General features: G+C 41.8%; 1 protein-coding gene and 1 long non-coding RNA gene across 2 annotated transcripts in view; one reads left to right on the plus strand and one right to left on the minus strand.

The window, feature by feature from the left end:
- LOC142750073 (uncharacterized) overlaps positions 1-21,566 on the plus strand; it is a 49,977-nt gene extending 28,411 nt beyond the window's left edge. The window contains exon 3 of the long non-coding RNA XR_012882564.1: positions 21,496-21,566. This is a non-coding gene — a long non-coding RNA (uncharacterized LOC142750073). The remainder of the gene's footprint in view (positions 1-21,495) is intronic.
- Positions 21,567-21,651: 85 nt separating this feature from the next.
- The window catches only part of LOC142748320 (uncharacterized), a 35,143-nt gene continuing 29,625 nt past the window's right edge, over positions 21,652-27,169 (minus strand). Inside the window, exon 12 of the mRNA XM_075855412.1 lies at positions 21,652-23,183. The gene's annotated coding sequence lies outside the window, so the exon portion shown is untranslated. The remainder of the gene's footprint in view (positions 23,184-27,169) is intronic.

Genomic DNA, 27,169 nt, shown 5'->3' on the forward strand with positions numbered 1-27,169 from the left:
ATGAATGCCTGTGAACAACAGCTTGTCATGTACAACACAGACTTTAACCCCTTAATGACCGCCAATATGCCTTTTCACGGTGGTAATTAGGGGAACTTATGCCACAGCACCACCTTTTCACAGCGCTGTGACATAAGTCCGGCACGGGTGTCCCGTGCCAGCTAGAGCAGATGTCGGACTAAAGACAGCAGGGCACTTGATCTAACAGGCGGGATTGCTTTTACCTTCGTTCCCATCCATTTAACCCCTTAGATCCTGCAGTCAATAGCGATTGCAGCATCGAAGTGATTTCAAAGGGAGGAAGCACCCTCTGTCACCACATCACAAAACAATTGCGGGGTGCCGATGGTTTCCATAGAAGCTGGGGGTCTAACAAAGGCCCCCAAGTCTGCCTTCAGAATGCCGATTAGAATGGCTGCCACTATTACACTGACAGCATAATACACGTCAGAACAGAAGTATTGTAGTGTTTTATAAAGCAATCAAATGATCGCATAGTGAAGTCCCATAGTGGGACTAAAAAAAGTAAAAGGTTATTGCCAAGTTCACTCTTTTATTTAATGTTTTACATACGAAAATATAGAAATTTTTCAATTTATTCTCATGAAAATATTATTTCTACTAGCTTCTCTTTTCAATTCCACTCCTTCTTCTAGCTTTCATAAAACATGGGTGTGTCTATCTTTTTTTTAAAACTTTTCTCCAGCAAGCAACACTGTAATAAACTCACAAGCTCGACTATCTGCGCGCTCCCGATACTGCTATAATCAACCAGTCATAACAGCATCGCTCTCTCACCGAACGCCTCCACCGAGCGCCGATTTTTCAATCATGGTACGTTAGCTTGCCACGATCCCCCCTTACCCCACAAGTCTTCTAATTTTAGATACTAGCCCCATTTTATTTTAGCTACATAAACCCCCAAAAAATGGTACCGGCGAGAGTGTGCGCAGGCACGGAAGGAAATGCAAACGGCGGTGGTGGTCGTTTCCATAGAAATGACCACCACAACAAAATATATGCGATGGTGTTGCAAGGAGGGCATAACTTCTAAATGCTACACTACAGATAACAGAAGGTATTTAGAAATAGGATTATTTATAGAATTCTAGGGCTATGAGCACTAAATATATCTTGAGAATAACCCTTTAATAATAAATGAAAAATTCTAAGTAAAAATAAAAGGACGCCAAAAAGAATGGTGCAATTTTGTTTTTTTGTTTACCCCCTAAAACGTTAATAAAAGTTCATCAATAAATTATATGTATCCCAAAATGGTGAAATTAAGAATACATCTTGTCCCGCAACAAACAAGCCCTCACACGGCTATTTTTACAGAAACATAAAAAAGTTATGGAATTTGAAATGCGATGATAAAAAAAATATTGCTTTGTCATTGCCCAAAATAGGCTGATCACTAAATGCAAAGCATCATCACATGACCACAGGTCCTGCACCATAATAACATAGCATCACAACAAATGTCAACGTAAAAACAACATCAGCATGTGGCATATGAACAAAGCAGGAGGAACATGTCTGCCACTCCAGACCGGGGAAGAAGCAGGTTAGCACAGATTCCGCGTGACTTAAAGAGACAGTACCTATTTACATTCATTCACCTGCCACAAAAGACATTACAGTGCAAAACAAACATAATATACATTTACTTCTTGGGAACATCACCTAGGGAAGGATAGTCACAAGAACATAGCTTAAAGGCACAGCGCACAAATTATGAAAACCATACCTGCCCTAGAATAAATTATACACGCTAATGTTCCCTTTAAGGTATAGGGATTTATGCCCACATTTTACACCTGTCCTAAAAATGATCTGAACTTATCATTATTACTAGTTGTTTAGTCCTTAAAGGGGTTATGTAGAAACCAAAAAGTATTATCAGTGTGCTCACTACAGTATGAGAGTACTCTCGCTAATATACATTCCGGTCCCCCGTCGTGCTGATTATGAGATTTTCATCAATTTTTACAGCACTGATGGGGGACCAGAAGTGTAGTTGCACAGTCCTCTTTGATGATGATACGACACTTCGTCACGTGACTGACCCGGCTGTATTCCATGTAATCGCTGTACTACTGCTACTGCTTGTACATAGAGTACAGCAGGATCGGTCACATGAAGAAGAGTCGTATCGTCATCAAAGAAGGCTGTGCAAGTAGACTTCCGGTCCCCCGCCAGTGCTGTAAAAATCTATGAAAATCTCAGAATCAGTGCGACGGGGGCCCGGAATGTATATTAGCGAGTGTACTCATATACTGCAGGGACTACACTGCTAATACTTTTTGGTCCCCACACATAACCCCTTTAAACTATTAGGTCTATGGTCAGCATCAATGTGCTACAAACCCACAATCTATTATATACAACATTTCTTATTATAGGATGAATGAGGAAGCGTCGCCAGGAAGGTATTACGAGAACACGAGATATGGCAGGGGAATATATTGACCGTCTTTATGAGTTTATTTTACTGACTCCAGATGTTACGAGGACGCTGCGCTCAGTGTTATAATAACTCCTGCAAACATTATTAAAAGGGACAGGAAATTGGAATATACAGTAATCTCTAGTATCAGGTGAATCACTTGGAAAACAGACTCTGCACCGATAAGAGGTCTGTGTGACACAGTGAAATCCTGGTTACTGTGTCCGGCGCTGTGTAGGGCCAACACGTCACAATGTACCTCAATGACAGCTCCGAGGAACAAAAGGGTTGGGTTCCTCATTAGTTTATAATATCAATGGCTGATTTAACATCACTTCCTATAATTGGGAAACTGTATGTTACCGGGTATGTATCACCAGAAAAAAACATTTATTGGGGTTGTCTCATCCTGACAACCTCTTTTCATATGCCCTAGAGCCTACAGACGTCATAGAATCGGTAATATCCCTTTGTCCGACAACTGTTCCTTCCCACCCCCCATATACATGTATATGAGTAGTACACCTATGAAGAGTTTTTTTTTTCGTTTTTTTTAAATAAATCAATGTTTTATCTGATTTCAAACAACTTTAAAACGTTTACTTTTTGAGATACAGCTTCTATATGTTTTGTATACATATTGGATGTATAGTTCTGTCAAAGCTAATTCCATCAGTTCAGCTGAGCTGACGGCTCGGCTAAAAGCTGATCCTGCGTGTCTCTGATACATTAGATCCAGCTAATATCGATCAGATCTGATCATGAACTTAGATGTAATCGATAAGAGGCGGATCCTGCGTGTCAGAGATACGCAGGACCCGCTGTCACCGAAGCCGCCAGTCTCGCGGACCTGACGGATTCGGGTTTGAGCACAAGATACAGCTACTGTGTATCCAGGATACAAAGAAGCTGTATCTCAAAAAGTTAAATCTTTTTAAAATAAAAAACAATTAAAAAGCTATTTGAAATCCTCTAATAAAATGTAACATTATTTTACATGGACGGTGTACGCAGTGAAAAAAAAATGTAAACCACCAGAATCACCGTTTTTTGGCCACCTCATCTCCGATAATTTCATTTAATAAAAAGTGATCACAAACTTGAATGTACCCCAAAATGGGACCATTAAAAACTATATGGCCATGTTCAGACGTGGCAGAAATTTCACGCTGCAGATTTTGCTGCAAATTTGCGGCAATTACTCAGCGAGTCTGCAGCAAAATTTGCATACTTGACAGGTAATTCAGACGTTGTGGATATCACAGCGGACTTGCCGCAGATTTCAGCCTTTGAAGAGGTTGCAAAGGCTGAAATCCGAAGTGAAAATCCACTGCTTCTCCGGTGGTGGCCAAGCATGATGCGGAATGATAATTCTGCACTGCAGCCTATTTTCCGCAACTACTTTTTCCGCAACGTCAGCACTAAGTTACCTAAAAAGCCATAGAAGGTAATAGAAAAATGTCTGCTGCGGATTTCCACTGCGGACTGTCCACAGCGAAATTCCACCTCAATTCCGCCATGTCTGAACCTGCCCTATAAGCTTGGTATCACCGTAATCGCATTGACCCGCAGAATAAAGTAATCATGCCGTTTTAATTGGAGGGTGAACACCGTAAAAACAGAGCCCAAAAAACAATGGAGAAATCAATATATTTTCCCATTTCACCCCACATAGAATTTTTCTCCATTTCCCAGTACATTATATGGTACAATAAATAGTGCCATAAAACTACAACTGGTCCCGCAAAAATCAAGCCCTCATACGGCTTTATCGACCCAAAAAAAAAGTAGGGCTTTTAGAAGGTACAAAGGAAGAAAGAAAAATTTAAATCCAAAAAATGACTGTGGCGGCAAGGAGTTAAATTTCATAACCTGTATTCATATTTGCAGGAAGCTCAGATCCTATCTCAACCACTGCGTCTCTAAATGAGAACCCTGCCATCAGCTGAAACCCCCATCGATCGTCTGTTGTCGCCAGGGAAAGCTGCACGTATACCATATAAAACTCCCTAATAGGGCGTATGGACAGGGAATAATCCTTTAAAGGGCTTGTCCAGTCCCACATAAAGATGAACCATTGTATAGTAAAAAAAAACTATGCAACATTGTCATATACCATACAGAAAAATTGGAGTACAAAGCCATGTATATAAAAGTATAAAATTTTTATTAACATGAAGGTTTAGACAAACAATTAAAAATTGGTATCAAAACAGAGAAGACTCTATAAGTGTTCGCATATCATATCGGAATAACAGGGCCTATGATGCAAAAGAGGTATACTGTAATCTCCATATTGGAAATGTAAACAATAGGTGGTGCAGTGGCCTGAAAATGGCAATGCCCTATCAATGGCAATGACATAAAATGGCAATGCAGGACCCCCAACGCGCGTTTCGCCATCAGTGCTTCCTCAGGGGGTATGTATGAAGAAGCACTGATGGCGAAACGCGCGTTGGGGTCCTGCACATGTCATTCAGGCTTTGAGGACCACTGAGATGGGTAAGGTGCTGTTTTATCCCTGATATCACTGGTTTCCCCTATCTTTATATGGACTGTTTTTTTTTCCTAATTATATGCACTTGCACTTTAGGATAGGGCATTGCCATTTTCAGGCCACGCCACCACCTATTGTTTATATTTCCAATATGGAGATTACAGTATACCTCTTTTGCGTCATAGGCCCTATTATTCCGATATGACATGCGAACACTTAAAGTCTTCTCTGTTTTGACACCAACTTTTAATTGTTTGTCTAAACCTTCATGTTAATAAAATTGTTACACTTTTATATACATGGCTTTGTACTCCGTTTTTTCTGTATGGTACTAATTTTGGAGTGGCCCAACTGTTAAGAAAGGGAAGGTGCCCCTTGTGGACACGTCTTAGCCCATGATCACATTGTTCTAGGAGTTTATATATTTGTAACATTCTCATATACTTTGTGTTCTAGTTCCACATCATTTTCAAGATGTCTGCTTGCGGTCAGCGAATGGAAACGTTGTTGTTTACATTCAGGGCTAAACCTTATTCTGAGCTAGTCCTTTCCATACAGCTGATGGTTTGTTACAAGGCATCCGTCTAGTAACCCTAACCTGACCTGAACTCCAGGGTGATTGCACTTACCTACACTAATAAATTGTGTCAAAACCTCGGCTGTATGAGGAGACCTAAATCAATATAGGGTTTTAGCCTCTGAATGTAAATCTAGCAAGCAGAGATCTTAAAAAGGTGAAGAATAAAAACGCAAAGCATGCAGTGATTGAGCTTTATTTACATGATCACCCCTTTAATTAGCACAGATACCTATAGTAAGGTAATACCTCTGCATACTTTCCAGGTTTGTTCAGGACTCTCACCAAGTAGGAGTGATCTCCTGGACTCCAGGCAGACCAGGCAAGACTCCTACAAAGGCTGCTGGCACCACTAGGGGGAGTTTGCTGCATATGTATTTTTACAGCTCCTATTGTCTTCAATGGGTGATGTATGCAGTGTGCTACCCCTAGTGGTGGCTGTAGGTAGCCGGAATTGTTTATGACTGTGTGAAGGAAAGTAACTATACTGGCACTGTTTATGAGGGGGCCCTCTGCTGGCACGGTTTATGTAGGGCACTTTTTTCATCTCCGTTCTCCATGTAAATTATTCTTATAAGTAGGCAAGTATTGTATAGATTTCATATCGTCCTTATGTAGACGATTGGTGTAGTTCTGAATATTACAGACGCAGTCTCTTATAGGAGCTGTATAAAACTGAATACAAATTGACCATCAGTGAAGGTAGCAGCAGAGATTTTGATAATCCTCTGGGGAACATAGAGTGCAAAATATAAGTATAATAGTATACACCATGTTCCAAATTATTATGCACATTGGATTTAAGTGTCATAGACATTTAATTATTCGTTTTTCAATTAAACTCATGGATGGTATTGTGTCTTAGGGCTCTTTGGATCATTGTAATCAATCTCAGACTCCTGTGATAATTAGTTTGCCAGGTGTGCCCAATCAAAGGAAAACTACTTAAGAAGGACGTTCCACATTATTAAGCAGGCCACAGGTTTCAAGCAATATGGGAAAGAAAAAGGATCTCTCTGCTGCCGAAAAGCGTGAAATAGTGCAATACCTTGGACAAGGTATGAAAACATTGGATATTTCAAGAAAACTTAAGCGTGATCATTGTACTGTGAAAAGATTTGTGGCTGATTCAGAGCACAGACGGGTTCGTTCAGATACAGGCATAATGAGGAAGGTTTCTGCCAGACAAATTAATAGGATTAGGAGAGCAGCTGCTAAAATGCCATTGCAAAGCAGCAAACAGGTATTTGAAGTCGCTGGTGCCTCTGGAGTCCCACGAACCTCAAGGTATAGGATCCCCCAGAGGTTTGCAAGTGTGCACAAAGCTATTATTCGGCCACCCCTAAACAATGCTCACAAGCAGAAATGGTTGCAGTGGGCTCAGAAATACATGAAGACTAATTTTCAAACCGTGTTATTTACTGATGAGTGCCGTGCAACCCTGGATGGTCCAGATGGATGGAGTAGTGGATGGTTGGTGAATGGCCACCATGTCCCAACAAGGCTGCGACGTCAGCAAGGAGGTGGCGGAGTCATGTTTTGGGCTGGAATCATGGGGAAAGAGCTGGTAGGCCCATTTAGTGTCCCTGACGGTGTGAAAATGACCTCTGCAAAGTACGTTGTAATGGCAGGAAGGAGGTGAAGGGAACAAGTGAGCCCTAATCTACCCACCGCCCTGTCCCTGCCTACTTGCAACGACCCGCCCTAGGCGACGGGGTACAACTTGGCGGCGGTCCCTACGCTGTCTAAGTGCAAGGGAGTACAAACAGGGAACACGCAAGGGAATACAGTAGCCCACGGAACGCCGCGAGGAAACGGAGCGGTGAATGAGCCAGTCAGGATCAGGAAGTAGTGGAGTATACAAACGGGAGCACGGAGCAGAAGCAAGCCAGGGGCAGAGCAACGCAGGATAAACGGAACTGAAGCAAGGCAGAAGCAGGCTGGAGCAAGGCAGCAGTGGGGCCAGGAATCCAAGAAGAATAACAAGCAAGGAGGAAGAGAAAACGGCAGGTATAAATGGACAGGGGGCGGAGCTAACTCTGACTGACCAGGCCGCGATAGGCTCTCCCACTCCTGAGCCTGCCACCCTGATTGGTGGGAGCAGGTGTCAGTCTCAGAGGTCTGGCCTCAGGTGTCGACTGATTAATCCTGGGAGTATACCCAGACGTAGTGCCTGGCAGATCCTTTACAGTCGTAGAGTTTATGACTGACCACTTTCTTTCGTTGTACAAAAAGAAGAACCGTGCCTTCCGTAGCAAAATTATCTTCATGCATGACAATGCACCATCTCATGCTGCAAAGAATACCTCTGTGTCATTGGCTGCTATGGGCATAAAAGGAGAGAAACTCATGGTGTGGCCCCCATGTTCCCCTGACCTCAACCCTATTGAGAACCTTTGGAGCATCCTCAAGCAAAATATCTATGAGGGTGGGAGGCCGTTCACATCAAAACAGAAGTTCTGGGAGGCTATTCTGACATCCTGCAAAGATATTCAAGCAGAAACTGTCCAAATACTCACAAATTCAATGGATGCAAGAATTGTGAAGGTGATATCAAAGAAGGGGTCCTATGTTAACATGTAACTTGGCCTGTTAAGTTTTTTTGATTGAAAGAGCTTTTGATTTCTGTAAATATGACCTCCTGATGCTGCAAATTCAACAAATTACCATTTTAGTTCTCTTTACAACCTTTAAAATGTTTTGATCTCTGTTGTGCATAATAATTTGAGTTTTTTACTTCTAAAAAAAAAATCTGTTATCATTAGGAGATTTGTTCAATAAAATTCGCATTATACTCCAACGGTTGATGGCTTGAAGATTATACTGACTGTCATTTGCATCGACTAATTAGGAAAATCAGCGAAAAATAACATTTGCATAATAATTTTAAATGCGGTGTATTAACCTTTCCCGTCATTTTTTGAATTTTCAGTTACTCCCCACCTACCAAAAGCCATAACTTTTTATTTTTTCCGTCGATAAAGCCATATGAGAACTTGTTTTTTGTGAGACGAGTTGTAGTTTTTCACGGCACCATTTATTGTACCATATAATGTATTGGGAAACTGGAAAGAGAGGGCTGTCCCCCTCTTTCTAACGTCTTAGATGCTGCGATCATGATCGATCACAGCATTTAAGGGGTTAAATGGCCAGCAACAGCGCGATTGCTGTTCTTGGCAGTTAGTCCCAGGTCTCAGCTGTAATACAAAGCTGACACCTGCTGCGTGCAAAGTGGGCTCAGTGGATAAGACCGCTCCAAACATCACCCCCCCCCGCACACTACGACCTGCTATTACGTCATGGTGCGGGAACAGGTTAAGTGTAATAAGTTTATTGATATAATGCTTTACAATGTTTTATAATGAGGTTTATTGATAAGTGAAGATACATTGTAATATTTTATTGGATATTTATGGAACATTTATTATTACATGGCAAATCTTATAGAACGGACATAATTTACAGCAACTGTAAAGACGAAAACAGTACAGCAGCACCGCCTGCTGACCGTTATATAAATTACACACATTTAAATAACGCTACAGAATTGAACCAATTCGAAGTAGTGAAAACGCATAGCAGACTGTCTTCACAAGGGTAACGGAGGCGCCCTCTTCCGTATATTGCGCCACAAATGTAGAAATTGCTGCAGCCTATGCCCCTGTGGGTCCTCGTGGCTGTCAACCACTACCTGTTGCAGTATCCCCAGTCAAGCGGTTGCCTTTTCTCCGTTATAGATATCACGGATACAAGTAGTGTGAAAAATCTAGATTTCTACCAATAATTTTCATGGAAAAGCGCAATACTTTAACATTGCATCAACATTAACACAGTCTCTATCACTATCAAATATCTTATATACAGTGTTTGGCTGTGATTACTTCCCCACCCGTTATACTTGAATTCTTTAGCATTCACTTTTCCGCGGCTTCTGCCCCGCTTGGCCAGACTCGGGTCTTCGAAGGAGTACTGGTCCCTCTCTACTTAGTAGACCTTGTGGGTTACCCTCCGATGTCACCTTGCGCTGCACACCTGCACACTCTCTTCCTTTGCTGCTACAGTTGACTTTCTTTCATAGTAGCTTCAATTGTCTGGCACTGGCCTTCTCCGACCTGCTCTTTACTGCGGCATTACTCAACTTATTCAAGCTTGGCAGAAGAGCCCTTTACTATACACCGATTAATGCCCAACTCTTTGGCGCCACAAAACTTTGTGTGTGTGTATATATATATATATATATATATATATATACTGGTGAAATCCCAACGACGCAGGACGCAACGCCCTGATGCCCAGACGTCTCATAGACCTAAGTTAACAGACCTCCATCAACATTGTGCCTGGGGCCAACACTTGACTTCTTATCCAACATCAGTGTCTGACCTCACAAATATTCTTCTGGATAAATGGGCAAAAATTCCCACAGACACCGTCCAAAATCTTGTAGACAGTCTTCCCAGAAGATTGGAGTCTTTTATAGGTGCAAAAGTGGGGAGCAACTCCATATTAACACCAATGGTTTTGTAATTGGATGTGTAACAAGCTTATATAGGTGTGATGGTCGGGTGTCCACATACTTTTGGTCAGGTAGTGTATCTTATGTGTATGGCCAGCTTTAGTGTGCTTATAGCTTTGTGCATAGCATATTAGTGGGGTCTGGGCAGATCACTGAGAACAAGTCTGAGCTCACAGAACACATAAGCTGTTCACTAGGTGATGAATTGCGGCAACAGACATTGAACAATCGCTGCCGGCGACCACTCTCTCACCGCTAAAGATAAAATTAATTTCAGAATTAGGCAAAAAAGGGAAGTAAACTGCTGGAGGCAGACTGACTAGTGCTTACACACGTACACACATATATATACCAACAGACAAGTCACCAGACATACTATATATAATAAGAGGTGACAATGGTGAACACATGCAACAGGTGAATGATGAGCAATATATTTCACACCGTATCGTCCACCCACTGTCTTTCGATGGTGGGCCGTGCAGGTGCTCACTCTACAATTACTTATTTTGGCTTTGCTGTAGAAGTGTCCAATAAGCACTTCAGTGAGCACTCCTGCTCTAAGAACGAGCTGTTACTAACACCACCTATTCTTGGAGCAGCCTCCTGACTATGACCGGAATCGGAGGAACCTCTGATCCCGGCCATTTAACCCTTTAGGCACCATGGTACGTGACCGCGGCATGATCAAATGGAACTCCTCCCTTCGATCGAGTCGCTGGTTTCCCTGTGAGCCAATCAGAGACTGGGGAACCTCTCTGCAGTCAGTCTGGTGACCTAGAAAGGACCCCAGGGCTGTCTGTTCAGGGCTGTCTGCACACTAATTTTATAAAATAAATAAATGTAAAAAAATATGTCTTAAAAACAAATAAATAAAAAAAAAAAATGATTATTTAGTTTAAACCCTTTCCACTGCAGCCAGTTTTGACCTTTCTGATAGAACCTCATTTTTGCAATCTGACATGTGTCACTTTATATGGTAAAAACTTTTCAGTGCCTTTACCTATCGAAGCGATTCTGAGATTGTTTTATCGTGACACATTGTACTTTATGTTAGTGCTAAAATCTGGTCGATACATTCAGTATTTACTTGTGAAAAGAACACCAAAATTTAGAGAAAATTTGGAAAAATTAGCATTTTTCTAAAATTAAATTGGTTTGGTTGCAGGACAGACAGTTTATACCACACAAAATACTGTAGTTACTAGTTAACATTTCCCATACATCTACTTTATGTTGGCAACATTTTTTTTAATATCCTTTTATTTTTCTAGGACATTACAAAGCTTATAAATTTAGCTGCATTTTCACACATTTTTGAGAAAATGTCAAAGCATATTTTTATAGGGCCCAGTTCAACCCATTTTAAAACCTACATCCCTCAAAGTATTCAAAACAGCATTTAGAAAGTTCCTTAACCCTTTAGGCATTTCACAGGAATGGAAGCAAAGTGAAGGTAAGATTTCCAAATTAATTTTATTTTGCAGATATTCAATTGTAATCCTTTTTTTCTGTAACACAGCAAGTGTCAACAGAGAAACGCAACTAAATATTTATTACCCTGATTCTGAAGTTTTTATAAATATCCCACATGTGGCTATAGTGTGCTACACAGGCCACAGAAATGAATGAGCACCTTGTGGATTTTGGAGCCTTCTTTTTATTAGATTATATTTTAGGCACCATATCAGGTTTGAAGAGGTCTTGTGGTGTTAAAACATAGGAAAAAACAAAAAAAAGACACCATTTTGGAAACTACACCCCTCAAAGAATTCATATAGAGGTGCAGTGAGCATTTTGACCCTACAGGTGTTTTGTGATTGTATTAGAATTGGGCCATGAAAATGAAAAATTAAATTTTTTCCAATAATATGTCGTTTTAGCTCAAATTTTTTTCATTTCCACCAGGAATAAAGGAAAAAAAAGCTTCCCAACATTTGTAAAGCAATTTATTCAGAGTACGAAAATACCCCATATGTGGTCATAAGCTGCTGTTTGGGCACACGGCAGGTCTCAGAAGAGAAGGAGCGCCATTTGGCTTTTGGAGTACAGATTTTGCTGGATTGGTTTCTGGGTGCCATGTCAAGTTTTTAGAGCCCCTGAGGTACCAGTACAGTGAAAACCCCTAAAAAGTTTTCTGAATTGATTAGCATTGGGCAGAAAAAATTGAAAATATATGTTTGGGAATTGATGTCAATTTGGCTCAAATTTTTTAATTTCACAAACAATAATGTAGCAAAAGAACTACAACATTTATAAAGCAATTTCTCTTGATTATGGAAATCCCCATATGAGGTCATAAACTGCTGTTTGGACACACAGCAGTTTAGATATCCGGGATGGTTCAGAAGAAAAGGAGGGGTATTTGACATTTGGAGCATAGATTTTGCTGGAATGGATTGTGGACGCAATGTCGCATTTGCAAAACCCCTGATGTGCCATAAAAATGTCTCATTTGTAATTTGGGACATTTTTGTGAGAAAGGGTTGCCCTGGTATAATACGGGCGCCCTCGCTTCCAGTAAATGTGCTATGTCCCTTTCCTTCCTGGTACTCAAAAACTAGGGCCTTGATAACTACTTGTTGAAACTGAAGGAATGTTCCCCTTGGGCCTGCACATCAGGATGTCTTTTCATCACCGCCTTATTAGTACCATAACTTTTTTTGTTTTTTCCATCCACGTATGTGGGCTTTTTTTTTGTTGTGGGACGAGCTGTAGTTTTTATTGGTACCATTAATTAGGGGCATGCAAATTTTTTATCACTTTTTATTAATTTTTTTGGCAGTCTAGGGAACAATTAACAGCAATTCTAGAAATATTTTTCATTTATTTTTCTTTATGGTGTTTGCCTTGCAGTATAAATTACATGTTAACTTTATTCGGTGGGTCAGTACGTTTATGGCGATATCAAATTTATATAGTATTTTTTATGTTTTATGTTTCCCTCTGTCCTGTACATCAGGCTGTTTTTCTCCGAGCCTTACTAAAGCCATAATTTTTTATTTTTTGGCTGATGGAGCTGTGTGAGTGCTTGTTTTTTGCGAGACAAGATGTAGATTTTATTGGTTCCATTTTGGGACACATACGACTTTTTGATCACTTTTTATTTAATTTTTTTGGAAGAGGAAATTACCAAAAACAAGCAATTCTGAAATAGTTTTTTATTGGGGGTTTTTTCGGCATTCACCGTGTGCCATAAATTACATGTTAACTTTATTCTGCCGGTCGATACGATTACGGCGATACCAAATTGATATCGTTTTTTTCATGTATTGCAGCTTTTGCACAAAAATCTAACTTTTTCTGTGTCGCCATATTCTAAGACCCGTAACTTTTTTATTTTTACGTCGACAAAACTGTATCAGGTGTTTTTTTTTGTGGGACGGGCTGTCGCTTTTTTTGGTACTATTTTGGGGTAAATGGGACTTTTTGATCACTTTTTATTAAATTTTTGGGAGTCAATGTGACCTAAAAACGTAAAATTCTGGCGTTGTTGTCATAATTTTTTTCTTACGGCGTTCACTGTGATACGGATAAATAACGTAATCGTTTTAACGTTTCAGTTGTTACGGATGCGGCGATACCAATAATGTATATTTTTTTTCGTTTTTTTCAATAATAAAAGACAGTTTGGGGTTTTTATTAAGGCTGGGTTCACACGAGCACATTAACGTCCGTAATGGACAGACGTATTTCGGCCAGAAGTCCCGGACCGAACTCAGTGCAGGGAGCCGGGCTCCTGGCATCATAGTTATGTACGATGCTCGGAGTCCCTGCCTCTCCGTGGAACTACTGTCCCGTACTGAAAACATGATTACAGTACGGGACAGTTGTCCTGCAGCGAGGCAGGGACTCCTAGCATCGTACATAACTATGATGCTAGGAGCCCGGCTCCCTGCACTGAGTTCGGTCCGGGACTTCCGGCCGAAATACGTCCGTCAATTACGGACGTTAATGTGCTTGTGTGAACCCAGCCTAACTCTTTTTAACTTTTTTTTTTGTCCCACTAGGGGATTTAAAGGCCTGCAACACTGATCGCTATAGTAATACATTATGCTGCCTATGTAGTGCAATGTATTAGAGCAGTCAGACATTGACAGCAAGCCTTTTAGGCTTCTGCACTTGGCAGACCAGGAGGCCATTGTTAGGCCTCCAGTTGCCATACCAACCATCGGCACCCCCGTGATCGCTTTGCGTGGAATGCCGTTCGGCAAAAAATGACTTAGATGCAGCGGTCGGTCCTGCCCGTTAGCTCCGGTCCTGGCCGTTACAGCAGGGTGTCAGCTGTAATATACAGCTGACACCCGAGGTAATGGCGTGGGCTCAACTTCTGAGCCCACGTTATCACCGCGACGTAACTGTACTGCGGTTTGCGGGAGCCACTTCCTGACTGCGCCGTATATATATGGCGCATGTTGGGAAGGGGTTAAAGTACATTTTATTGTGGGTACACTACACTACATAAATGTGGATAGGTCATCAAAAAACGCATGAAAAAACGCTGCCTGCCTGAACAATCCTCTTAATGTGTTTGTACAAGCAGCTTCCCCCAGCGATAACAGATGGTCAGCATATCATGAGGCCAGCAGCTGAACGAAAGTGGGTTGCCGGACCTTTAAAGTTTTAGTCCCATTTGGACAACCCCTGTCTGTCCATATTCCTTAGAGGGGAGTCTCATGCTCGATACACCCTCTATGAGCCAGAGTAATGAGACACTAGTAGGAGAGGCTCCTGCTCTTGTGGACTTTGCACTACCATATTTTACATAGTCGCCAAATTACTTGAATGAGCGTTGCTGCATTTAATAAATGGCCGCTTAAAGGGAATTTGTCACCAGGCAGACCCATTTAATAAATAGCAGTTATAGGATGTTTATAGTGCTATGCTTCACCGTGTACTAATGCACCAGCTGAAAAGCTCCCTAAAATTCTGTTCGGGCGCTCTATCAATAGAGTGGGTCGTAAAAACCTACTAAAATACTATTCTCTTCTTACCCCTCTGTTACCCCACTCTTCTTAGTTCCCCTATCCATCTCTCCTTGTTTCTTGCTGCTTAATTCCTCAAGTTAGTGAGTTCAAACCCCCTGTTATTTCATTCCCATAAAATGTAAAAATATAAATGTTTCCAAAAATCAAAATAAATAAAAACTAAATAGACTATTTTTTTTTACAAAATAAATTAAAAATAAATCGAAAAGTATCTATAAAAAAAGTGTCTGAAATATTTGTTATTTTGCGATTTTATGCATTCTCCAAATACATTGAATGCTACATATATTTACCCTGGAAATGGTTCCTAAAAAAATCTACAACTTATCCTGCGAAAAACAAGACTTCATGGGGCTACATTGATGAAAAAATAAAAAGTTATAAGGGACGAATACTTTGATTGGTCTTTAAGGCCAAAATCAACTACATCATTAAGGGGTTAAAATGTACAAAAGGGACCCAAATTACGTGACTACTCTATTTACATAAGACAAAAATTACATGTCTACAATATCAAAAACTGTGACACTTTCAAAATGTTTTTTTTTATTTTAATGTGACTGTTAGCATTTAAAGGGTAGATAAACATTAAAAAAACTTTTTACATATCATAGTGACATGTCAGAAGTTTTGCTCGGTGGGGGGGATCGAGCACTGAGACCCCCACCTATCGCTAAAATGAAGCGGCAGATTAATTTATGATCGGCTTTCCTCGAAGCGGTGTACGAGCTCAATAGGAAGTCTAAGGCCTCATGCACACGAACGTAAAAACGCCCGTAATTACAGGCCAATAGACTTCTATTGGCCATGGGTACCTTCCCGTTTGCTTACGGAAAGGTGCCCGTGCCGTTGAAATATATGTGTGTGCACCCGTAATTACGGGAGCGTTGCTAGGCAACGTCAGGGGATAGTCGCTGTCCAGGGTGCTGGAAGAGTTAAACGATCGGCCGTAACTCTTTCAGCGCCCTTTTCATACTTACCCAGAACTGCCTGCTTCTTCCTCCAGTCCTGCCTCCTGGGATGACGTTTCAGCCCATGTGACCGCTGCAGCCAATCACAGGCTGCAGTGGTCAGATGGACTGCCGCGTCATCCAGGGAGGTCGGGCTGGATGTCGAAAGAGGGACGCGTCACCAAGACAACGGCCGGGTAAGTATGAATTTCTTTTACTTTTACTGCGGAAAGGGCTGTCCCTTCTCTCTATCCTGCACTGATAGAGAGAAGGGGCTGCCGATTAGTGCAGTGCAGTGCAATTTTGCAGCGAAAACGTGCCCGTAAATATGGGTGGAATACTGGTGACACCGGACCTCCGATATCAGTATCGATCTCGCCAGTTTAACCCCTCAGATCGGGCGCTCTATAGCGAGTGCCGCATCTGAGTGTTCTTGGAGAAGAGGAGGTAGCTCCCTCTCTCACCCCACCGGCATCCTGCGATAAGATTGCAGGGTGTCAGTGTCTTCTATGGTAGCCGAGGGGCCAAATAAAGGCCCCCAGGTCTGCCACTAGTTAATGCCTGCTAGGCCATCTGCAGTACAGAAGTATTGCAGTGTATTATAAAAGCGATCGCACGATCGCATAGTGAAGTCCCCTAGTGGGACTAGTAAAAAAAAAGTTTAATAAAGTGAATAAGAAATAAATAACTGAAAAAAACATGAAAAACAATGCAAGAATTGCTGTTTTCTGTGAATCAAGCCTTAAAAAAAATTTGATAAAAAGTAATCAAAAAGTCGTATCTACTCCGAAATGGTACCATCAAAAACTACAAGCCGTCCCGCAAAAAGAAAGCCCTCATGCAGCTGCATCGGCTCTTCAAATATAGAGACACAAAAACAAAGGATTTTGAAAAAAAGTGTTTTTACTGTTTAAAAGTATAAATTTGGTATCCTTACAATTCTAACTACCCGCTGAATAAAATGATTGTGTTATTTATACCACATGGTAAACTGCGTAAATTTAGGATGCAAAAAAGAGTGGCGAAATTGCCATTTTTTTTATATTCCCCCCCATAAAAAAGTTAATCAATAAATTATATGTAACCCAAAATGGTGCTATTAAAAAATACAACTTGTCCCGCAAAGAACAGGTCCTTATACAGCTATGTCGACGCAAAAATAAAAAAAGTTATAATTCTTTGAATGAGACAAACGTAAAAATTAGGCTGGTCACTAAGGGGTTAATGTCTGGTCTCAAAAGTTTCCAAATATGAAATACGCTTAATTTCATGGGAATGACACCTAACATTATAATCAATATGTATACAAGAATTAATTACGTAAATTTCCGCCTAAAATAAAAACCCCTTGAGAAAGCTACGGGCGAAACGCGCGTCGGGGCGCTATCCTACACTGCTGGGTCACATCTCACCTCCCATACATGGGTAAGTGCATACTCTGGAAGTACATTTTGGCTCTCTGTGCCATCTGTCTTTAGGCAATAACTACTTACTTTCTAGTCACTATAGACTTTTTTCAGAGTTAGGCATATTGCCTTTTTTTACACAAATTCATACTTTGATACCATTTTCATGTTTATGCACCCCAGGTTGGAGTCATATTGAGTCATAGTAACTATGCATACCATCAGGGTTTTCTAATATATATATATATATATAGACTCAATATACACTTCTGTGATCCGTTTTAGGACTATTTTTGGATTCTCTGTCTATGTCATTTTATGTATTTTATTCTTGTTCTTCAATAAAGATAGTTAGTTTCATACATTGATATATATGGACTCTGTTTCTCCGGTTTGTATTATAATCAATATGTATACAAGAATTAATTACGTAAATTTCCGCCTAAAATAAAAAAAAATCCCTGCTAAATATGTCAAGTTATGAAAAATACTATTCAGCCATCTGTTTTGGGGTAAGCTTAGTGACAACCAGCACGACCAGTATAACAGAGGTTGTCGACCAGCTTTACAAGAGACGTTCACAGCCTATTTTCTGTGGCACAGTATAAACAAGTGTTTGATCACATCCCCCAATAATGACATCCATGTAGATATTTACAAGTCAAACGCTGCCATACAAGTGGCAAGGGTCTTATAGGGTTAATATACGCTTTCCAACTAATCATAGTGGAGCAATTCGAAAATGTATTAGTAGTGTACCAGTAGATACTAATGAGATGGTATTATACCCTACCAAACCAACTAGGGTGATTTTGGGCACTTCTATTCTGTCGGAAGCTATGTGGTCATACTGGCTCTTTATACCATATTTTTGGGGAATACACCATTATTTACACCCTCTGGAAATCAGTTTTCTCTCTAATGTCTAAGTTTTACATTTATGACTCTTCCGTAACTCGATAAAAAATGTATTGATATTGAAAAAAAACAAAACACACTTTTTTTTGTAAGGGGCCCATGACCATCATGTCATATTGAATGGTTTATTGGCAGATTTAGGTGGGCCATGGGGGGAATTGCCCTCCCCTAAACAACATCACCATTTATTTTTTTCAATCGGATGTTATCTGTTTGATTAATTTTTAGCTCCGGGCGCCGCCATCTTACTAGGTCCTGGTGCCATCCTGCAATATGACATAGTGTGTGAGGAGAGGTCAGTATATAGTGGAGTCTGATTATTTAAGGTGTCTGATCCGGCGACTGAAAGATATTTAGAGATCTGGTCTAGTGTCTGAATTATTTTAAGGGTTCGGTCTGGGGTCTGAAGTAATGAAAGGGTCTAATTTTAGGTCTGAACTAATTTATAGGTCTGTTCTGGGATCTTAAGTAATGTAAGGGTCTGAGGATTGAATTACTTTAGGCCTCTGGTCTGGAGTCTGAAAAAAATTAAGGGGTTTTGTCTGGGGTCTGAAGTATTTTGGGTATTTGGTCTCTTAATTCATGCATGACTTGGTGTTTGGATTTATCCATGGGTTTGGTCTGGGGTCTGAATTTGTGTTTCTATAGAGGGAGGGGATGGGCTGCAGAAGCGAGGAGCCAAAGATGTCTGAGCAGCAAATCATTCAGTTAGAACAGGGGTCTCAAACTCGGCCGGGTAAGTGGGCCGCATATAGAAAAAATGGGAAGTTGACGGGCCGCATTACTTTCAAATTTGATACAATACAAAATTATTGTTAATCAATTAGTTATTTGAACTACTATAACACTACATTACTATAATAATAGCGCTAGGTTTAAAATTTGAGATATTTCTCCACGTGCTTATTTCAACAATCCAGCTTTCCAGTTTAAGTGTCGCTAAATGCAGTCCGGCGGCTCAGTTAGCACACATGTCAAGATTGGGCAGCCCCTTTTTAGATAGTGCCGCAGTGCCCTCTGTGGATGCTGCCGCAGTGCCCTCTGTGGATGCTGCCGCAGTGCCCTCTGTGGATGCTGCAACACACCCCTAGATAAGGCCACAGTGCCCTCTGTAGATAAGGCCACAGTGCCCTCTGTAGATAAGGCCACAGTGCCCTCTGTAGATAAGGCCACAGTGCCCGCTGTAGATAATGCAACACACCCCTAGATAATGCCAGTGTCCTCTTCAGATACTGTCACACACCCACTTGTAGATAACGCCACAGTGCCCTCTGTAGAGGCTGCCACAGTGCCCTCTGTAGAGGCTGCCACAGTGCCCTCTGTAGAGGCTGCCACAGTGCCCTCTGTAGAGGCTGCCACAGTGCCCTCTGTAGAGGCTGCCACAGTGCCCTCTGTAGAGGCTGCCACAGTGCCCTCTGTAGAGGCTGCCACAGTGCCCTCTGTAGAGGCTGCCCCAGTGCCCTCTGTAGAGGCTGCCCCAGTGCCCTCTGTAGAGGCTGCCCCAGTGCCCTCTGTAGAGGCTGCCCCAGTGATGTCAGGGGCTTGCCCAGAGCTGGAGTCCCAGGCAGAGCGCTAGTAGGCTCTTCCTGGGATTCCAGCTGTGCTCCTGACATCACTGGGACTCCTGCTCTGGGGAAGCCCCTGACATCATTGTCGATGTAAGGACAGCGATGTCAGAGGCTTCCCCAGAGTCCCGGAGCAGAGCCGATAATAGCGCTCTGCCCGGGACTCCGCTCTGGGGAAGACCCTGACACACTGTCCATATATGGGCAGCGATGTCAGGGAATTCCACAGAGTCCCGGAGCAGAGCCGACACCAGCGCTCTGCTCGGGACTCCGGCTCTGGGGAAGCCCCAAACATCGCTGTTCATATGTGGACAGCGATGTCAGGGAATTCCACAGAGTCCAGTAGCAGAGCCGACACCAGCGCTCTGCTCCGCTCTGGGCAAGACCCTGACACACTGTCCATATATGGGCAGCGATGTCAGGGAATTCCACAAAGTCCCGGAGCAGAGCCGACACCAGCGCTCTGCTCCGCTCTGGGCAAGACCCTGACACACTGTCCATATATGGGCAGCGATGTCAGGGAATTCCACAGAGTCCCGGAGCAGAGCCGACACCAGCGCTCTGCTCGGGACTCCGGCTCTGGGGAAGCCCCAGACATCGCTGTTCATATGTGGAAAGCGATGTCAGGGAATTCCACAGAGTCCAGGAGCAGAGCCGACACCAGCGCTCTGCTCCGCTCTGGGCAAGACCCTGACACACTGTCCATATATGGGCAGCGATGTCAGGGAATTCCACAGAGTCCCGGAGCAGAGCCGACACCAGCGCTCTGCTCGGGACTCCGGCTCTGGGGAAGCCCCAGACATCGCTGTTCATATGTGGACAGCGATGTCAGGGAATTCCACAGAGTCCAGGAGCAGAGCTGACACCAGCGCTCTGCTCCGCTCTGGGCAAGACCCTGACACACTGTCCATATATGGGCAGCGATGTCAGGGAATTCCACAGAGTCCCGGAGCAGAGCCGACACCAGCGCTCTGCTCGGGACTTCGGCTCTGGGGAAGCCCCAGACATCGCTGTTCATATGTGGACAGCGATGTCAGGGAATTCCAGAGTCTCGGAGCAGAGCCGATACTAGCGGCTCTGTGTCCCGCGGGCCGCAGATGACAGCCCCAGGGGCCGCATGCGGCCCGCGGGCCGCGTGCTTGAGACCCCTGAGTTAGAAGATAATGTCATCATAGTAGTCTTGGCCAGATAATGATGAAAAGAAAAGTGAATGATTCCAAAGAAGACATCACCTAGGAGTCACTAAATGTAATTGATGTCTATTCTGCCAGTGTCTATAATTTCTGCATCCACTTGTATAGTCTGCCACAAGATGATACTCTGCGGACCACCTATGTAGAACTGGTATCTGACCACAGTATGGAAGTTTTATTGGTTATATAGGTCTTTGTATAGTAGTAATGTACACTTGTCTCAGACTAAAACAGCAAGTGTACGCCTCACCCTGACTGTGTAATCAGGTGTGTGTGTTCCACATATTTTTTCCTTCTTGTGTTGACAATGTGAATTACATGTTTAAGGGAGTTGCTTGGGGCAGGAACAAACAAAGCAAAATTCCCCATGCCGAGCTGTTTTTTTCAGCCGCTTTATAGATTTTAATCCTGAATCTTTGTTTGATTGTGTTTTTAGGACTTTCATCAGCATTTCCTCAGACCTATCTAATAATCAAGAATGTGTGATATGCCAGAAAGTTTCAGGGTAAAGACAAGTTTACTATAGTAATGTGCTACTTATATAATAATATGCTATGTTTAGTTTTTAATGTTTTTATTAATATAGCATGACTACAATAGATTTTCACACAAAGTTGGTATACTTGTATAAGTATCAGGTGCATGAACATGCCGGTGTTGAAAATACTCTTTTCATCTGGAGACGGTCTATAACTGCTGGCCTTGAGTCATGTTGGTAGTTGCCATAAATTGGTTGCAGGTGGCATTCATAATGTCTAGGTTGGCACTGTGACTCAGCCGAGCCACAGTCGGCGACATCTGTCATTCTTGTTAGGTTTTTCACAAAAACTCTGCATCTGGCATGGCACTGTGACTCAGCCGAGCTACAGGCAGGAACCGTTTTCATTCTATGTGGTTATTTTGCAAGGACTCAGATTCTTGATTGGCATAGTGACTCAGCCGAGCCACATGTAAAGACCATCTTTTGAGAGGTTACATCATAAAGATTTTCGTAATAGCACTGTGACTCATTCGAGCCACAGGCAGCGACATTTGTCATTCTTTGTGAAGTAATTTCACAAAGACTCCAGGTCTGGGTTGGCACCGTGACTCAGCCAAGCCACAGGCAGAGACCATCTTTTAAAACGCTTCATAACAAAGACTCAGGAATTGGCACTGTGGCTCAGCCGAGCCGAATGCGGTTACATTTTTTCCTAAATACTTTTAGCCTGTTTTGGCACAGCAACATTTGTTTTCCTTTGTGAGGTTATTTTGAAATGACTTCGGTACTTGATTGCCACTGTGACTCAGCCGAGCCACAGACAGAGGTTACATAACAAAGACTCTGGGAATCGCACTGTGACACAGCCGAGCCACAGGTGGCGACATTTGTCATTCTTTGAGTTTTTTTTCAAAACACTCCAGGTCTGGGTTGGCACTGTGACTCAGCCGAGCCACAGGCAGAAGACCGTTGTAATTCTTTGAGAAGTTATTTTGCAAAGACTCCGGATCTGGATTGGCACTGTGACTCAGCCAAGCGACAGGCACAGAAAAAAATCCCTTTGGGGTGGACCTAGGTTTGCTGGTACTCCTTTTTTCCAAAAGAGACCAATACAAATTCTTTGGAATGCTTTGGCGAGGAAGAGGTCAGTAAAAGTTCCAAATAATAAGTCTGTAATGTTGGTCTTGTTTTCTCCCTCAATCTCAGAAATTGCAAACATTCCAGGTCCAGTTCCCTCAATTATCGGTATAGAGTCAATAATGTTTGAACCACTGGAATCAGTAACAGGGTTGGTCATGGCAGTTTTGTAATTCTGACTACCACTATCCTGTCACATGTATACACGAGCACTTGTGGGGGACGTGATGTGTGGTGTCCTTGATTTTGTGTGCAGGAATTCCATTTGTGGTCTTTTGGAAACAGTAGAGTTGTGTCTTGAGCAAAGCAGAGCCCTGCTGCTCATTACGGTGAAAGTCTGAAGATCTTCAAATTATTTGCAGTTGTTTAGTCCAAATCTGTCTTTGTGTGGAGAATAAGTCCAGGGTCCTCTGTTCTCTAGAACCACTGCAGCCATAGACAATCCAAGATGACATCTCCTGATGTTGAGGAATGGTAAATTATAATACAATATCCACGGCTTCATCCTGTTGTAGAGATAAAACACAATGATAACCTTGATGAGGTAGGAATACATTATCAGATCAGTCACATTGTATAGTGTTCTACTTTATAACACTAGCTGGTCAATAACATGAGTAGTTACAGATTGTGAAATATTAAAGTCACCCATGGGACTCATTAATCTAAATTAAATAACGTAAAATCTGGCATTATTGCACATAACAACCAATCAGAGCATAAATTTGATATCTTAAAGGCTATGGACACCTTTGCAGAAATTATTTTATTGCATTGTCTGTATTTTATGAAATAAAACATACTTACATTCAGTTTTAATTACCGATACAAATTTTAGACCGTTCGTTTTTTCCTGAACGCAAAGATGTTTTATTTAACCTCTTCTTGACATCCCCCCACAGCAGTGTGATTTTTGTCAACAGTGACCTCTGCATCTAAGTGGTTTGTAGCCTATTGGTACCCCGGCAACGCGATCGTGTGGGTGTCGATAGTTGATATGGCAACCGGAGGCCTAACCATGACTTCCAGCTCTGCCATGTACGGAAGCCTATTAGGCAGGTCCTAATAGGCTTCCTGATAGTGTAAGACAGTTACATCAGTAGTGTAATGTATTATAACAGCGATCAGGGATTCTGGCCATCAAGTTCCCTAGTGGGACTAAAAAAAAAAAAAAACTGAAAAAATCTGTTGTTCAAAAAGAAAAAAAAGTTTAAAAACCCAAATTGCCTTTTTTTCCATAATTAGTCTTTTATAATTGAAAATAAAATACTATATATTACGTGTTTGGAACGCCAACTGCGTTTTTGTCATGGCTATAACTGGAACACCAACTGCGTTCTTAAACATGTAAGGGGTCTTGTATTGTTACTTCATTTTGCCTGGTGGATTTTAAAATGTTCCCTCAATAAAGTCCCGACATTGCCCAGTCGATCGCTGGACCATACTTTATTTGCTGTTGCCATATGCGGTGCCTGAGCGGTGTCCGTGCTCTGAACCACAGGAGACACGGGATACCAGTGAGCTGGAATATTTCTCTATACTATAAGCCGTTTAGTAGCCCAGTACATATCTGATACGTCAAGGCTACTAGAGGCTTTAGCTGCGATCTAGCCTGGTTAGAGCAGGTTGAAGTGGGAGCTCCATGTATTTGCAGCTCTCGCTTTAGTCCATCTGGAGGGGGAGGGGAAGTGGGGGATGTGCTAGCAGTGTGCCGGAAGAGGAGAATCTCTGTTTGTTCATGTTATCCCCTACTTATCAATCTATAAAAAAAAAAATCCAGACAAGGAGTGGGAAGCTAAGCAGCTGCTCATGTAGTCACCTCTGTGCCCAATTAGGTCGTTTAATGACTCCACGACTAAGACGTTGACCAGCGTCCAGATCACGACATTAAATGAGTCGCATCAAGCAATCGCACCACATGCACACACAAATATCAATAAAGTTTTTATATTTTACACTGTCCCTATCCTGTCCATATCCGATCTATAGCATAAAATCCGCTGACCATTTCTCTAGTGATACCAGTTACACGCGACCGTCATAGCGATAACGATTATCACGAGAGAGGAACACCTAAAACAATTCTGTTGGATGAAAAATGTTTCCCTCAGAAAAAACATTTACGATTTAGGTCGCCATAAACGATAGTTTCAAACAAGTTCCACTAGAAAGTCAGTATTAGTTAACGCATTCGATTAGGTCTAGGGATTTGTGATTATTATTAGTATTAGGCCTTATTCACACAACATTGAAAAACTGCCGTTTTCAGAACAATGATGTTCTATGGGCGTATTCACACGGCCTTTTTCTTTAAACGGCTCGTGAATAATGGGCGTCAAAAAATAGGACATGGCCTATTTTTGCCCGTTTTAACGCCCTGACGGCCCCTATAGAAGTCAATGGATCCGTTTTTAACGGCTGTTTATACATGTAACAACCGTTAAAAACGGATCTGTGACATGGGGATTTGCAAGGGAACTACTAGTTCCCTTGCTGGATATCGGCGGCGCGACGACACACACTCACCGATTCACCGCCGACTTCTTCTGGTTTGGTCACTAGTCTCGCGGGTTCTGCGAAGGTGGCGTGATGACGTCATCCCTCTGCCTTTGCAGATCCTGTGAGACTAGCGACCACACCGGAAGAAGACAGTACTGGATCGGTGAGTGTCATCACATCCAACAGCCAAAGTTGGGTAGGGGAAGTATGGAATGGGCTCACGGAGTGAACCCGCTTGATACGATCCCGCTCGTTTAACTCGTTAAATGCCGCGGTCAATAGTGACCGCAGCATTTAAATCGTTAGAAAGAGAGGGACGACCCCCTCTAACTGCTCATCGCATCCCCCCCCCCAATAAAATCGAGGGTGGCGGTGGTTGCTATGGCTGCCAGGGGGCCTAATGAACGCCCCCAGGTCCGCCATCTTTGTACACCTATTAAGCCCTGCCTCCAGCAGGGCTTAATATAAGCCTGTAAGAATCACGATATACTGCAATACATTAGTATTGCAGTATATAATGCAAGCGATCGCTGGTTGAAGTCCCCTAGGGGGACTAATAAAAAAAGTAAAAATTAGTAAAATAAAGTGGTTTTTTTTATGTAAAAAAAAAATAAAAAAATTAAAAGTTAAAAAAAAAAAACCCTTTTCCCATTTTCCCCCTAGAGCATAGTAAAAAAATAAATAAATAAACATAATTGGTATCGCCGCGTCCGTAAAAGTCTGTACTATTACAATATATCATTATTTAACCCGCACGGTGAACGCTGTAAAAAAAAAAAAGTGTAAACGACAGAATCTCTATTTTTTGGTCACCTCATCTCTCACAAAAAATGAAATAAAAAGTGATCAAACCATCGCATGTACCCCAAAATAGTATTATTAAAAACTACAGCTTATCCCGCAAAAAATAAGCCCTTATACCACTTAATCGACGGAAAAATTAGAAAGTTGTGGCTCTCGGAATTTGGCGACACAAAATAAATTTTCTTTTTTACACTTAGATTTTTAATTGTAGTAGTAAAATATAGAAAAAACTATACATATTTGGTATCGCCGTAATCGTATGGACCCACAGAATAAAGTTAACATGTTGTTTCAACTGCACAGTGAATTTCTGTGAAAAAGACGTGCAAAAAACCATGGAGGAATCGCTGTTTTCTTCATTTTCTACCCCACAAATAATTTTTTTTCTCGTTTCCTAGTACATTATATGGCAAAATAAATGGTGCTACAAAAAACTACAACTCATCCCGCAAAAATCAAGCCCTCATAGTACTATATCGGCGGAAAAATATAAAAGTTATGGCTTTTGGAAGGTGGGGAGGAAAAAACGAAAATTTAATTCTGAAAAAGGGCTGGAAAAGTCATTCCAGCGGTTTTGGCGTTTCTTTAACACACGCACCGGTGAACATAGACGTGTGTGGTATGTCTGAACTCCTCACATCTTACAGTTTTATGTCCACTACATTTTATTTGTATAAGGGGTCTGCTGGGGTACGAAATGAAATCACAAAGTTGAATTTTCATGCAATTTTTGCTTATAGTCACGGTTTGATGTAAAGCTGCGTGCTGGTGGTTGTGTATAAATGATTACGTTGTGTTTTTATACATGGTATGTGATGCTCTCTCAGAAAGCGTAGATTTTGGTAGCATAGTAGCTGTTTGCTGTGAGCAGTAAATGTTTTGTAACACATTTGTGAATGACGGCTAAATATTTCAGAAAGCACAATATCTCGTTGATGTCGAGGCTCGTGGTATTAATGAGTTTTTTTTCACACGTTGATCTATTATTTTAGATTGTTTTTGTGTGTAAACCTCTGATTCTATGTGATTTTTAGACACAAATATATGTTTTAATGTATTTTTCTTTGAAATAATTCCTGTTAGTCACAAGGTTACGTTAAGGTGGAAATTGCTGCCAACAGCCCGTCAAGACAACCGGTATGAATACTGCACATCCTGGACTTTTATTTTTTGGTTGTGTGGCGCATCT

The sequence above is a fragment of the Rhinoderma darwinii genome, chromosome 3 (genome assembly GCF_050947455.1).
Source record: "Rhinoderma darwinii isolate aRhiDar2 chromosome 3, aRhiDar2.hap1, whole genome shotgun sequence".
Lineage (NCBI taxonomy): Eukaryota > Metazoa > Chordata > Amphibia > Anura > Rhinodermatidae > Rhinoderma > Rhinoderma darwinii.